At 38.9% G+C, this 16,452-nt stretch overlaps 2 long non-coding RNA genes across 6 annotated transcripts in view; one reads left to right on the top strand and one right to left on the bottom strand.

Moving 5' to 3' along the window:
- The window catches only part of LOC311432298, a 660,648-nt gene that overhangs the window by 187,089 nt on the left and 457,107 nt on the right, over positions 1 to 16,452 (top strand). The window lies entirely within an intron of this gene.
- LOC311432295 overlaps positions 1 to 16,452 on the bottom strand; it is a 167,050-nt gene that overhangs the window by 6,803 nt on the left and 143,795 nt on the right. For 3 of the 5 annotated variants that reach the window (XR_014689954.1, XR_014689957.1, XR_014689958.1), the window contains one exon: positions 2,626 to 3,852. The exons of 1 other annotated variant lie outside the window; for it this stretch is intronic. This is a non-coding gene — a long non-coding RNA (uncharacterized lncRNA). Of the gene's footprint in view, positions 1 to 1,299; positions 2,082 to 2,625; positions 3,853 to 16,452 lie in introns of those variants that run through there. One more of the 5 variants, XR_014689956.1, reaches the window with a different exon arrangement.

Genomic DNA, 16,452 nt, shown 5'->3' with positions numbered 1-16,452 from the left:
GTGACACCATTAATGCTGATGTGGCACATTTAACTGGTCAAGCAGTGGAGTGGTGCCTGTTCAGGAGAAGGCCATGTTCACCCCCAAGGGATGTCTGAAGTCTCTTTCATTACCTACTCATTTCTCAGCATGTGGGGGATCTCATTCAGTGCCTAGGGTTATTATAGATTTTGTAAGGGCTGGAAAAACAGCATGACAGAGGCCAATATTTTTGTTTCTTGAGCCTCTGATCTTCTCCTGTCAAGCACATTTTCCTGCTAATAAGAGCAAAAGAGCATGGTATTTGAGTGTCTAATAGTGATAACCAGAATTCATAATCACACAGAGAAATTCCTCCTAACTTTTAGGAGCTACTAAAGATTTTGAACTCCACCTTATACTTCCATGCAAAATACTGGGCATGTCCTATTTTAGTGCAACATACTCTCTTCCTAAAACAATTACTGTTAAAACTTTTTTTTGCTGTAGTTGAAAGAAAACGGGAGTTTTATCTTGTAATTGTCTTTTTTTTTTTTTTTTTTTTTTTTTTTTTACAGTATTACAGGTGTTTTTAAAAATCTACCTGAATTAAAGCCTATTTCTTCAGTCTTTCATAACTACTATGAAAATAATAAAACATACATGGTTACAAAATTAAAGTGGTAGAGAATATCCCCGGGTCATTTTCGTATGCTGCAAACTCCAGCTTTAAAGAAAAGCAGGGACTGGCTTTTAATTGAGCTTCTGTTACTATTAGGGTGTAGAGAGCTAGATATGAGTGACTGCATCATACCAGGAACTTTATTTTGCCCCACAAGGCCTCCAAACAACAGCAAATGCTCTTAGCCCTACAGCCAGGGCTCAAGAGGGAAAATGTCTTGGATGCAGTCTAACAGGTTTGCAATCTGACATGTTCATAATCTAGGATGAAGACACTCAATGCTATCTGAACCAAAGAGTGCCTATTTGGCCCTGAGATATTCAAGCCATCTGCACGCCTGCTAATGGAAAGAGCACACAGGCAGATGCACACAGGTTCCTTTGGAACATTCTGCCCACTGTAAAAGAAGAAATCCGCCTTTCACATGAAGTCATTTTGCCAGTGTTTTGAATAGTATTTTCCGCGTGTTTTTTCTATGAGATCAGCAGTCATGCCCTACTGTTCCACATTATCAGCCTTTTTTTTTCCACCCTGTGTTTTACATTAGCAAATCAGCCAGCTCTGAGATCATATTACGTAAGTTTTTTGTTTTCCTTTTTTTTTTTTTCAGTTTCTGTGTTTTTCTAATTAATAGGAAGTGGCTCTCCATTATGGCCTAGAGATGATAAACAGCTTCCTTTCCTCACTTGTGCGTAGCTCGGCTACAAGCCCATTGTTCATTGGGCTGCCCTTTCCCAGTGTTGGTAGCCTTAGGGCTGTTGTGCTTTGCAGGGCAAGAACCTCTCTAGTGACAGGACAGCCATGTCATGGATGTGTTTGGCCCTCACGAGGCAGGGGCCCATGCAACAAAGCACTGTTTGCATAATGCAAACATTTACTGCACTTACAATGAACTTTGACCTGTACCTTTGTCTCTGATGGGAAGTGAGGCCCTCCTGTAAGTAGGATTCATCTCACCTAAGATTAACCTGCTAAAAGATAGTTGTCTGAGGTTTGAACTGATTGAACTGGTAATCAAAGCAGAGGATGATTCAACCCATCTAAAGTGTATGACTCCTCTGAAAGTGCCTGCTTGCCACTGGCTTTAGAGGGAACCTAGGCTGCTACCAAATTAAAAGTCTAATTTCCAGATGGCTAAAGTTATATGCTATGAATCCCATCTTACCTGGTTTGTTGCACCTGCTGAAGCCTGAATTGTGCACACAAATCTCTTCCTTACATCGTGGCCTAAAACATTCAAAGCTACTTCTGTGTTGTATGGCTTTCCTTTTCTTCCCTCTCATTACTGGAAGTAACACTTTGTAATGAATCACATTCTTCAATGAAATAAACATTTTGGAAAAAGATCTGTGAGCACCTTCTGATTCTCCTCAAATGCTTATGCTTTTCAAAGTTCAGTGGCTACATCATTTGCAGGCAGTTGGGTAAGAATATTCAGAATCTAAAATTCAAAGATTTTGGGTTAGTCTGGTTTGGATACATTAACCACAGAGTATTTTTCTTGTTCTATGACAGAATAACTACTAAAGGCTATTTACAGTAACTCATTTGATTCTGTGCAGTGCTGGATTAAAAGCATAGCCATGGTCTGTTTATGTGACTCAGTTACATGAGCTGAGATGGGATTATTTAAACTGCTGAAACACAGTTGCTTGAAATTATTTGGTCTAAAAATTAAGTTTCACGAGTTGAAAATTTGTGTCTGTAGATGATTGTTAATATGCACTTAAAATTCATAGTTTCTAAGAATGCTGTTAGTGAATTTATTCAGTAAAATATTCCTGAAAAAATACGGAGAGGAAAAGGAGATGGTGGAAAAACCTGTTCTACTTTTGTTTGGTTAGTTAGAAGCTGAGAATCAACACTGAACTAATAACAGATTTTACAAAACAATAGGAAATATTGTATCAGTAATAGACATAAAATCATGCAATCCCTTAAAAAAAAAAAAAAAAAAAAAAAAAAGTATAATGAGGGACTGATTATTTCAAACCCAGTAATTTATTTCAAGCCCAGTAATTCTTGTTTGCATGCAGAAGTCTGAAGCTAATTTCAGATTTTGGCTTGGGAAACAAATTCTTGGGTCCTGCACTTATATTGAAAAAAAAAAGAAAGGTTGGAATGGCAAAAACTAGGTGGTGTCACAGAACAAAACGCAGTTACAAAAACAGTTAAAATGAGATGTCTTGTTAACAAAGTTCAGGAGACAACAGTCTGTAAGAAAACAGTCATGATCTTCATACATGGCTTCTCTTAGAGTCTTCAATGACAGTCCTTTCTTGGGAGTCCTCCTGGCCACAGCACCTTATGAAAGACTTTGCAATCTCTTCCTTCCTAGCCCTGTCTTCATAGACACTGATTTGCCTTCAAACAGGGTGTTCTAACGCACAGCTTCTATTTGCTTTTTTGGTCTTTCCTCTGCTTAAATTTCACTGTTCTGTATTTCTGTCCTGCATGTGCTGGGATTTCCAAGTCTCTGTCCCTTGCATTGGATCCAAGTACTCAGCCAGGTGCTATTCTCTATCCCCATTCTGAACTGGTCACAAAATCCAGAGTGTAGAGCTCTGGGCATATTTCACTTAGTGAAATGATTAAAGGAAATGGGATGTGTCAGAACTGATACTTAGGTCTCCGCAAGCTGAGTGCTGTACAGTACATCCTGATATGAGACGCCAGACAGAGAAGCCGTTACATGGAGGTGCACTGGTAAACTGATTTAGAAGCCATGCCTAGACACAGCTCCAAACAAACAGGGATATGAAAGCTGGCTCCAACTCAGCAGCCTGATGATCATTCAGCTAGGCTTAGAAAACACTTTGGTCTAAAGCTTTTAATAATTTCTATTTTCTACAGGAAAATGACCATTGAATTTTTATCATGCACCTTGCGCTCAGCAGAAGAAAAGATGTGGTGAATTCTTTGCAGTCTGAACAGTTGGTTTAGTACTGAATCCTTGCTGCTAATTTGGCAGTGCTACTGATAAACACCCACAAATTTTAGAAGCATCTATTCAAAGAGGATGACAAGCATTAGAGTTCTTGGAACTAAAAACCCCACGCTGATTGCTCAGCACATTCTTCTCAGTTTTCCTTGTCAGGTTCTCTGGAGGAAGCGTGTAGTAACCACACTTACAGAAATCCCATGTTGGTTGCAAGACCTTTGCCCACTCTAGAGAAAGCTGTGCCAGCACTGGAGTAAAGTTACATCCATATCTGTAAGGGAATTAAAACATTCAAGCACATTCCTCTTTCAAAAAATATCTGTAAGAATGTCAGTCAGAGTCCCCAGAGGTTTGGAACGCTGAATTCCGAAATTTCTATGGCATTTTCCAAAGCTCCACTTCCAAGATCTTTCTGAGATCTATGAGATCATGTGTTTAAAGATTTTCCTTTAAAAACTATGCCAAAAATTCATCCTCCCCAGCATGAGCACTTCCTAGCTAAAAGAAGGTTCTTCAAGACTAACAGTTTTCAGGAAAGACTAGAAATGAAAGGCAGGTTGTATGCAAACATATGCCAAATTATTAAGGAACCCAAAATTCCTCATTCCCTTGAACAGAATGTTTCACCAGCTTGATGACTGGTCAGATGCAGTAGGTCCACCCTCTGGTTGAGGAACTCAGAGATTTACAGGATTAATAAAGCAAATTTTAGGAGGTTTAGATCTCTAGCCTTTATCTGGCCTACTTTGGTAACAACTAGAAAGCATTATCATCACTGAAAGTTCTTGCATTCACTCCATTCACACTGATATCTGTGGTGGGTTTATGCAACATGAATAGAAGTAAATTTGTTTTATGGAAAATAGTGATGGCCTTACTCTATTATCTGGAGAATGCAGACTGTTCCAACACAAAGAAAACAAGTCAGATATGAAGTATGAACATATATCAGAGCAGAAAACCCCAGGTGTTAGAAGTATGCGTGATCTGTGGCAAGACAACATATATTCTCTAGGCTTGTCAGTCTAGCATCCTTCATGAGTGTAGGAAAAGTCAAAAGAAAAAGGAAAAGGGGGCTAGGAAACTTTCCACCGTTACTATTGTAAACCATGCACAACACCTGGAAATGCTTAGGATTCCAATAGTGATTCAACGTAACGTATAGTGTTGTTTTGGTTTTTTTTTGTTTTGTTTTGTTTTTTTTTTTTTTTTCCCTCCAGCAGTACTACTACTGCTACTATTATTCTTCACTCTATTGTTAAATTGAGTGATGTAGCCTGGCAAATACTATAAACATTTCTGGAGATATTTGCTCATATTTGATTTCACCCAGGTTGAAAGCATTTTTATTTACTTTTTTGGGGTGACTTTTGACCCTAGACACAGAGTCAGCATCAGAGGGAATGTCATGTGAAATGACTTACACCTAAGTTATGTCTACAAAGCAAGAGAAAAGGAGTCTTCGTTAATTTGGCTATAATGCCCTACCAATTCTCAAGCATCAATGTATTGCAAAGAAAAGTTGTTTTGTAGATCAAACACCAAAACTGGGGCTTAAATAATTTACTCCCCTGGATCTATTGCACATTGTCTTTGTTACTCTGGAAATACTTATTCTTCAAAATGGGTATTAAACACTGTAATAGAAAACAATTAATTCTATTTGAAAAAATATATACTTAATTGAAAAAAAAAAAAAGTACTATACAATTTCCCCCACAAAATTTGTATTCAAGTATCTTATCTGGGCTGGACTCCCCTGAAGTGAAGGCTCATGCTTGTTTTTGGACAGTTGGACTTTCTTCTAAAACCTGCTCAAACATTGTTTTGCTGCAATGCTCATAATGGGTGAGTCTAACTAGAGCAGGGCTGCTCAGATCTACGATACCACCATGTATTGTGTAGTTGTGTCCTCATGCTCTCCTGTTCTTCCACCCCTTACAGTGTGACAAGGAGACCTCTGATATTGGGCTGCCTGTGCTTATATTGTGTTTGTGCAGTGCCTAGTTCCATAGTGTCCCCCTCCATATGTGCATGCCTAGGCTTTCTGCCTTACCTAACATATAATAATAAAAATGCCTCTACTTCTGCATAAAAGGCAAAGAAAAGTCATAGAAATAGTCACCTATAAAATGATCTAGAGAGTTAAAGATCTTTAAAGTTAGTTTTGAAGACGGGCAGAGGAGCAACTCCCTAGAGAAGCCTAGCTCCTAGAGAAGATCCTGCCTCTGGCTCAGGACAAGGTGAATTTTGGGTTGGAAACAAAAGAGATTCAGTGAAATAGGAAGGCTGGCAGTTACGAAGGACAAGGGATGTTCCTTTCTCTTCCATACATTTTGCAGCCTGGTCTGGCAACCAGAAAATTCTATGCTGGAAAATTTCAATAGTAACATGGAGATTTCTACAAAATGAAGAAGAAGAAAAAATCACCATTCTTGTCCTCCTGCTGTATTTACTCTACAATACTGTCATTTGCAACTTACAGAGTGCTGCAGCTTCCTACACCTATGCCAACCTTCAGAAGTTATAAGTGGAAGAGCTTTAGGTATTGGTAGCTCACTACATAGCAGGTGGAATAAGGTGAGTAAGGAGGTGAGGAGGTAGTATGAAGTTGAGTCACATACACAGAAACAGCTCAAGTGACATGAAATGGCACTGCGGATGCTTACACAGCCACAAAAATTCTGAAATGACTGGATGAGTTCACATCTGAAACTTTTGTGCTAGCCTGTCTGTACACCCAGGAAAATGCAACATTGGTTTGACCCAGGTCTTTTTCTTTATAACCAGGAGCTAGAATTGAATTTTAGATGAAAACCCTTATTTTGGTAACCAGTCATAGAGCAGTCTTCTAGACCTGTGCCAAGTCTGCATAAGCATAGGTCACCTGCAGCTCAGTATTCATTTAACAACCAAACATGCTGTGACCATGTCTTTGAACCGCGTTTTATTTCAGCATAGTATTACAGTTTAGATTTTAAAACAGCATATCCCTCAGTCAGTGTTTCCCATAGCCTTTGATCTCTGTTTACTGTTCCACATACCTGCTTCTATTTTTAGTCAGAGAGTGTTTGTACATGTCTAAGAGTACACAGATCTAAGACACTGTTTCTGCATGGATAATGCAAAGGGCAGTTTTAGATCTAGAACGCATAGTGAGAAGTGGACAAGCTGCCAGAAGGATTATAAAACTAGTCATGTGTTCTGCAAATCTAAAGGACAGGTTTCAATTAAGCAAAGCCACGTTCAGCTGTAGGAAAAATCAGTGCCAGGTAGACAAGAATTTTCTGATCCTTCTCCTGCCTCACCCACCCTTCCCATTTGTTCTTCTGGCCAGCTGTGAGACGAACATTTGTTCTGAACTTGCAGAAGCCCTTGCAACATGATGGTCTGTGGTAAAGACTACTAAGGTAAAGAGTTTCTATATAGCTGCAAGACTAGTTCAGTGGAAGAGGCACGTCAGAGGCTGGCCCACCATCAAGAAGATAACCTACCAGTTGGTTTTCTGGAGCTCGCTTGCATTAAACAGGCAGGAAGATGCTGTGTATTTTACTATTGTATAGGCTCTGACCCTGTGCCAAAATAAGCTCCTGAAATGGATGCACAGTGCAGCATCTGAAACACTGCACTGTCCCAACTGTGGTAAAAGGAAAACACTTTTTTTCCTGTTGCTATGTACTTTGGCAGATATCCCATCCAAAGAATTGTGCTCAAAGTACTCTGGAAACACCTGCCAGGAGACTACTTGGGAATGTTGTTTAAACAAGTGTACCTGCCAACTTTCCAACACTGTTGACTCTGCAGTACCAAAAACGCGTCCTATTTTAAAACAGGCTTGATGGATAACAGGAATTGGGCTGTAAGGATGAAGCACAGAGTGTGCTTAAAAATTTGCTTGTAATTTTTGAAGCTGCTCAGAGTAAGTATCTGTTTAATGCACAGACATTTCAATATGTGGCAGAGCACGTGGCTGGACTCAGGACAGGAACACATACGTAATAATGGTATGTGCTGGTGTTGTGTGAGGAAAGGAAGGATATGTTTTTCCTATAGTAATTTATCCTAAAAGGGCTTCCAAATTATATCATGCTAAGATATTTTTAAGTGTGTGTACATGCGTGTACACACTCATGTTTTTTATGATCATTATTTATTTATTTTTTAGCAAAGACATGAAAATTTGCAGGAGAAAGCTTTGGCATACAGTGTTTGTTCTCAGGAGAGATCATGCAGAAACAGAGGTAAAGGCAGTAGTCATCTGCCAAATTTGTCCATTTAAGAAAAAAAATGGAGAAGAAAGATAGGGAAAAATGTCCTTTTTACATGCACGAACTTAACATGCACGTATATACCAGCAGGGATAGTTACCAGGAAATTATGAAAATGTAGTCTGCATCATTAATATTACTCAACACATAGCATATACCAGATCTTCCATTGGGAAAACTGAATTTCCTGCCATCCCCACCATGTGCATACTTGTTCAATCCCCATATTTACTGTGTTTATTTCCAGCCATGGGTAGCTCAGTGTCCACTTACTTAAACCTTATCTAGTCCCTCTGAGTATTTCCGAGCCCTGTTCATGCCTCTGTTCTTGGCCCACTCCTAACATGTCTCTGTGCTGGAGAACAAAGTGGTGAGGTTCTCCCCACCCCATCCACGAGTTCTAGAAATAGCCTCACTCCACGTATTTAATCTCTCCAGGAAACTTAAGCAAACACAGAAAATGGCTCTCTAAAGGATCCTCTCAGGCACAGGAAGGAGGCTTAGCTCTCTGAATCAATCACTCATGCTGTACAAGTCCAATCATGCAGTTAACTCCAAGAAAGGCTGCATTAGACTTCTGCTGACCCATGGATGTGCCAAAATGCTCAGATCCAAAGTTGCAGTGAATTCCCATGCATATGCAGCCATTAGTGAATATCTATCAACGTGGCAAGATCTCTCAACATGTTCTAGTTTCTTACTAAACATTTCACATTGATCCTCAGTAGTGTGGAAAGCATGCACCACTTGTGATATGATATTTTGTTAATTTTAACTCTGCTCTAACCACCAAAAATCTAGAAGTTGCTTGCAGTGCTCTTCTTGTCCAGATAAAAAGAAAACATCTTCTGTATCAGCACAAATATATAATTCCATCCTAAAATATTTACAGCATTGTTAGACTGCTTTCTTTCCAGCTGAAGCCAAAGATATTTTGCCCATAGACTACTGACTCTGTAGATCTATCAATATCCAGCTTCTCTGGAATGTCAATGGAAAGACTGTTGTTGACTTCAGGGGGAGCTGGATCAAATGCAAAGTCATAATTCATGTGACAAAAGGCACGCAAGACTTAGATGCAGCTATTCCTGCACTAATCAAATAATGTTTTAGGTAACCTTTATTGCTACTCTTGCCACAGCGCAGGCACGTGCCTCATATCAAGGAGTCTTAACTGTTACTTAAAGATAATTTAGAAAACAGTAACAAATATTAGACATTTTTTCTTCGTGTAAGGTGCTATGGCCCTGCATCTTTATCCTTGTTGTTGCACATGCAGAGATATTGCTAAAGACTAGAGCAGGTCAAGTAGTATATAACCAGCTCCATGAACACCAGTGAAATACAGAGCTCTAAGCTTGGCTTGAGGATGTTTGGCATTTCCTTTCACAAACATCCATCTTCCATGTGCAGCATAGTACCAAGGAGACGGTTTATATCCACAAGAAAGCAGCAGACCCATGAAAACATAAAAAACTCACACATCCTTAATCAACTATTAAGATACATAGAAGCGTGGCAGGGACAAATAAAGCTACAATAGCCATACACATGCAGTCTGTTACCTTTTTTATTCTCTGCAGTGGGACTGGCTTAGCTTTAAATCTGGTTTCCCTTTTCTAATGTGGCATATGTGATTCCCTTCAGTGCCATTATGATCTTGACCTGGTTAGCTCGCTAAATCTCTCCCCATAGTGTTTTTTGTTTGTTTGTTTGCTTGCTTGCTTTTCTACTGAACACCACAGCCATTTGCTCTCTTTTCTGGCTCCTGCTTCAACAGATTTTCTGTTCTTCTTTTGTACAATACAGAAACCAAAAACACAATTGTGTTTCTTACAAATATTTTTAGGAGGAATAGTGTTCTAAGTAAGGTATTTATTTTTAAAAGCCTCTACGGTATTTTAAAATATTTAGTTTAGTGCACAGAAAATATACGCGTTACTTTGATATTCCTGCAAGGTTCAGATCTCTGACTTCATGGGAGGAAATTTTGATTTAGTTATTATGAGCCCTTTTATCCATTGTCTAATTCTTGTTTCCTGTATTTTTAAGTACAGCAGATTGAAGAACTAAACCGATTAAAATCAGAAAAATATTATTTTTAAAAAGTTAAACACAATTTCTGAAGTGAACTGTCCTATACACAATGTTCATAAACATGTGATTTTTGCAGCACTCTGACACCAAAATGCTTTCTATGAGAAGGCATTGTGCTCAGAAACTCTGAAAGATGCTTGAGATACTTGTCTTAGATTTGTCTTCTGTATGTATGAAACCATTTAGGCAGCATAACAGATACTAAATTACTTCAGCAAGTACAACTGAGAGGTCAAGGGTGTATTCAGGGCTGTTTGTGGTGAAGATGAGAAACTCAGAATGCATACTGAGTCTATCAAGAACTCAAATAGCTATTGTGTTTCTCTTTGAATTTTGCATAGAAAGTTCTTTTATCTATGTCTGAACCTACAGCGTGGCAGTAATATCCAAACCCTTTCCCTTAAAAATGGAGCCTTTCCCTTTTTTCCCTGAAGAGGAACAATGTTTTGCAAGCACTCACTGAAGGCATTTGTAAATCTTTCTTGGTAATTTAGTAAATAAGACTTCCATCTCTTGCATAACAAACAGCACGCTGAATTTTCTGAATAAGGTCTTGAAACAGTAGCTTGGGAACTGACCACAGGATCTGACTAAAACCCTTTTTAACCTTACCAGAGGTTTGGTGAGACCAGTTGAAGGATTATGAAAGGCTCCCTCACTTTATTTCTGGGGTGACTCTCCTGCTCCATCACAAATGCTTTCATTTCCTTACCCTCTTCTCTCTCTCTCTCAATACCCTTTTGTATTTGAGATTGAGCTACTGAAGGTTTGGTCACTTAATTCAAGCAGCAACTGGACATTACTATTCCTTTGAGAACTGGATATGTTTCATTTTAGTCATAAACCCTAAGTCTGAAATGCTCGCCGATCTTGGTAACTTAAAAGACCCTAATAATAGGAAAAATAGATTCAGCCAGGAATTACAGAGCAAGTTGCTGGAACTTCACCAAAAAATAATGTCAGACCCGTCTGTGCTGGGCAACTGTCACAGGCAGAGACTGTCCTTTGGGGTAAATGGGTCAGGGCAGGGTGGCTGCCAGCCTAGTGAAAACTAGTTCTGTGACAATTAGCTCAGCATAGCGAGCAGGAAAGAATACAGAGTGGGGTGAGGAAGTGTGACGTGTTACTGATGCACTGGCTTTTCTAATTCTAAAACAAAAAACTTGTTGAAGTTCCTCTAATGTATGCTTCTGGTCTGTGTCTAATGTGTACCCTACATCATTTGAGAAATCTTTGAAGGACAGGAAAAATCTGTGTTGGACTTCAAATTCCTGTAGTAAAGAATTAAAATGAGTGAGTGTAAGAACCAGCTACTTTGGTCTTGTGCCTTCTGAGTACTTCTGCATATTAGACACAATTTTGTCTGGGCAGCTTGAGCCAATTCCAGCCCCTTCAGTAGTAAGAAAGAAAAAGAGGAGTGGAAAAGAACTCCTTGGTGTTTTTCACTAAATAATTAAAATAATAATAATGAAAAAATGGGTTGTAATATGGTACATAGAAATGCAGTGATAAGCAGCAGAGGACCATACATGCACAGTAAAAGTAGCTGTCTCCTCCTACACTACTGCTGACCTTGTGTTGTTCTACCGAGGTCAAAAAGCAAAGGAGCAAAGCATCAGGCCCAAAACCGAGCAGGCATCTAAAGACCATTCTGGACCTACAGCAATATCCTCAGCCAGCCAAATCATGTGGTAAGAGCATGTAAGTGAAGCAACCACCTCTCAGCCTCCACATAAACTGTGCCCCTCCCCATTACCTGCCTCAGCTTAGCTTGTGCTCATGGCAGGGTGGCTGTGGCATCTCCGAATGGCAGAAGGAGAGAGGAAAAGAGGGAGAGAGAGGAAGGGAGGTATTTCCATGTGGAGTGCCAGCCACAGATGCCTTGTGGGTCCATGACTCCCCAGATAGTATCCAGATGGGGCACCCATGCCTGTACTAGTGCTCTGATTGTAGTGTGTAGACCAGGTGGCATTTTGGCAAGCCTTTACGTTTGGTGGTGTTGAGGAGCCTTCCTGAAGTTACCCTTTCTGTTCTTCTCTTTAAAAGCAGTAGTCAGGTTCCTTTCCAGCAACTCCAACAGCATTGCAATCGCTTTTTCATTTATGGCCACTAACCCACTTTCTTAAAGTATGTTTCATTTAGCAACCTGCTGTTTTGTAATGGTTTCTGTTCTATTCCAATACAGGTGCAGATGCAAAATGTAACAGTTTTAGTTATTTACAGATTTTACATCTTTATTGCTTCCTGTACGTGCTGTACTCTGACAGACAACATTATCATAATTTGCTGGGCATAAAATACCAGTCTTAAACCAATTCTATTTTTTTTTTTTTTTTTTTTTTAAATGAAGATACTAATGAATGTGGAAAATGTCTCAGGTTAATTGGTTCTTCTCAGAGGGACTGGAATGGGAAAAGGAAATGACAAAGGAAATAAGTATAAAAATAAACCATTCTTGTGCTCTAAAAGTTCTGATCTCCTGGCTTTTTCAGAAGGTGAAGTAAAGGAAAAACCTCACAGCTGGTGTATGTGCATTTAAGCATTTTAGATGCATATGAATAGAAATATTTATGCTTTAAAATACCGACACCATTTTTAAACAGCGTTTTCTAATTGCAGTTGATATATGCTTCATGTGTTTCTTGGCGGCTTCATTTGGAAAAGACACAAGGACGTCAAAAAGTGTAGGATTTCATTAGGAAGAAAAAAAAAAAGGCAGTGTAGACTGCTGTATATATCGAGGAGCCTGCCAAAGCTATGGGAAATCAGAGCAGCAGATAGGCTAGCCTCCCTCCCCCTAAGCTCCACCTCTATGAACTAAAACCAGGAACGTTTGCTGCCTGGGACAGGACTACTTTATTGAAGAAAGCCGTATGTGACTAGGTAAAAAAGAACAGTATGTGCTTGGGCTAAGCCAATAGCCCAAACTCGTTTTCCATAAACAAGGCTCTGCTACAGAGACATAACTCTGTTTAATCCTGTCTGGATGACTTCATTTGCTAAGCACTCCAGAGCTTGCCATAGCCCATGTGATTCACCCAGCTCCATTCACTCTGCAAAGTGGCTCTCCCTTTGACTCTGAAGCAGCAAAAAAAGGTCATTTATCAAAGCATTAGCAATACTTGTCCCACAGGATCACAAATACCCTAAAAGGTATATCTCTCTTCCAGGAAATGTCTTTCCAAACCATTATATTTCATTGATTATTTTTTTTTTTAAATTCTGTTCCCTTTGTTTTAAAATAACACCAGACACTTCCAACATGTCTTTGCAGTTATTTAATGATTCTAGCTACTGGATAGCTGCTGGTGGAGAGTTTCATTCTGAATATAAAATCTAAGTTCAGATATCTTGCCAATATTATATTTTAGGTACCTATTATATAACTTATTCATGCAAAATATGATTTTTAATAAACTTTTATGCATTTTTTCTTCACTCCTTTTCTGCACCCCCTTACAACATAATTTTTTTTCCCCCCTCTGTAGAAGAAACATTTAAACACTTTTGGAATTAATGTAATGTTTGCAAATGGAGTTAGGTTGTCAGAACTACAGACCAAAAGCCTTTTTCTATACCAAATGCTGGGTTCTGGCAGCACTGCAGCAAGTTTTCCCAACACTATTCCTCAAGCTGTCTTACAGGCATTGCAGCTGAGGGCACACTGGGAAGTTAAAGTGCAGCATTTTGAGGATGTGGCCAGGAAGCAGTGGCTTCTCCATACTACCTCCCAAGGTAGCTCTTTGCTTGGGATGCTACACATCAAGAAGCTTACTTCAACAGCACAGCAGAATAAGCTGTATTTTGAGTGCCTTTTTGACTTATGTCCTAACTCTATGTAAGCTAGCTCTAACATGAAGACAGCAACTCAGCTGAGAGGACAGGGCTGGCTCTAGCTCTTATTTTGGCTTCGAAGGTGAGGCTTTCAAAGCTGCCACCAAATGGCAGCTTGTGGGTTTCTCAGGCTGAACTTCTTTCATTGCGTTCTTGAGCTACAAAAGCAGTCTAGGGACTAACAATCCCATGATCCTAGTTAAAGGATTCCAGCTTGCAGTGTGGGAAATGCCTCGGTTTTATTTAATCATTAAAGGCACTTCAATGCACCAAACAATATGTTTTTAAAATACAAACTGGATGCACTGATTTGGAATTGTGGATTTATTTCTGTATTATTCTTACTGAACTAAGGAGCTTGGCTATATGATTAACAATAGGAACTGGGCAATTCAAGACTAGATTCTAGCAGTAATCAGAGGACAGTGATTAATAATGTAAAAATCAATCTGAACTGGGATATCACTGACATGATACTCTACAAAATCATCAAAGTCTGAATTTGTCATATCTCTGCTGTACAGCAGAGTGTCATGCAGGGGCCCCAGAGCTGGAACAGAATAAAATAATTCAGAAATATCCAACATGGTCCTAACACCAAATACTGTTTTGGATGGCTTGGCTCTGCTTTACTAATGTGAATTCACTCATGTTCACAGTTTACACCAAGTTTTCTGTTAGTCTTAGTCTATTTTCAGTTTCTTTTAGGAGATAAGGAAACCAACACAAATATCATACCTTAAATCTGGATCAACCTGTGATCTCAGTCAAATAGGAGGTACTACAACCTAGACTGAAACTGCAATTTTTTTACACTCAAGATTTGACCACAAATTTCTGGAACTGAAAAACAGTTTCCAATTAAAATTTTGTCAGAAACAATGCATTATCCTTAACAGTTTAGGTTTGGATACTTTTCTGACCAACATCAAAAGAAAAAAAAACAGAAGGTGGAAGATTCCAAACAACCTTCCCGGAGCTGATTGTGTGGATTTGGGGGCCAAGTTTCTTGGGAAGGTATGAGGATGGAGAGCAAATAAAGGCATTAACTATTAGAAAAAGCAGAACAGAAACTAGGTTCAACCTGTAAGGTGCTTTGCAAAATACAAAGATATGATCAGTCTGTGCTAAGGAAGTCTTATAACATAATGTGCATTCATATTAGGTATCTTGGACAGGGGGAGAAGGGCAGTTTTCTCACCAGGTACAAATATACCGTAGCTGACTCAAACTTTTTTTGTTTCTGCTGTTGGCTTTGTATTGAAATGGCCTTCAGAATGGTTTTAAGTTCTTTATGATCTCAACTATTGTAAGCTTTATTGTTTTTTGTTTGTTTGTTTATTGCTGCTCAGCTAAACTGATCCCAAATTCTGGGACAGCGTCTCTTGCAGAGAGATCAGTATCTCATTTCTGCATTGCCTCCATTTGTAGACTTGGCTTTTATTCCATTTGCAAATCTCACTGAGATCGACTGTAAATCATTCCCATCAGGGCTGTTTTTCTCATTTTCTTCTTTTGTTTCTAGGGTATTTTACTGGCTGCCTTCCTCTAAGGAACAATTCCTGCAGCCAGGCCAAACAGCTTCTTCAAAAGTGACTTATTTAAAGGCTTCTAAAAATTGAAAGGAAAATGACAAAATATTCAAACATGAAGTTGTCTTATTCAAAATAGGAAGAAGGAAAGGGAGTAAGAGCTGGAAATAATTTAGGAGCTAATGCAGCACCACCACAGGCCCTGCTCAGTCTCACAGAATACAAGCCCTGCTGCCCTTAAACAGACTGGCAAGCAAGGAAGTACTTATGCTCTGTTGCCAGCTCTCTCTTGGCGATACAAAAGTTTCTTCTCAGATTTTACAAAGCAGATATCTGTACCTTCAGATTGCATATACGGCCCAAGTAAGTCAATAAATCGCTGTGGCCTCTCACACACAGGAGTTCCACGCGTATACATATATGTATATGTCTGCATAGATGTGATGCGTATTTCTTTTGATGAAAAATATCTCAAGTGGCTTAAAAATGCTACAGCTTGAAAAGAAAGATATGTTACATACTAAAATGTGTAACCAGGTTCTGCAGGTAAAAGCATACAAGCAATCAAACAAATCAGCAACAAGAAGTTTGTCTTTTTCATGTCTCAAAGAATTAAATCTGTTAAAAAAGTAATAACAGATGGAAAAAATAAAGAAACATATTTCTGAAGCTAATAAAAAAAATTACAATTCCTGCTTAATCCTGCATTTCAGTGACAAGAGGTATTAGACTTGCCTAGGAATTTTGAAATCCCTAACTAAAAATGTTACCAAAAATACAATCAAACCAACATCACAAACTGGATATTACAGAGAGAGTAAAGAGAAACTGTTGTTTTTCAGATGAAATATTCAGATATAAAGTGTGTGAGTCAAGCCCACTCCTCACTAGATACTGAGACAGGGACTCTCTAGTCGTGACAAACTGTTCTTCAGAACAACTTAAACAACATTACTGGGCTGGACCTTGAATGATTCACACGAAAAAACTTGTGAACCTTCAACTTGTGGACCTTTAACGATTCACAAGAAAAAACTTTAATAGTTTATTTCCCAATCAACATCGTCTCAAATATGTTGTCCAAAATCCAAATTGTAAGAACTTGGCCTATTTAATAGTTTGTTTCTCCCAGCTTTTCTT

This window comes from Aythya ferina (assembly GCF_964211825.1).
Source record: "Aythya ferina genome assembly, chromosome: 2".
NCBI lineage: Eukaryota > Metazoa > Chordata > Aves > Anseriformes > Anatidae > Aythya > Aythya ferina.
Note: the sequence above shows the minus strand (reverse complement) of the source record. Positions and strands in the feature narration are given on the sequence as shown.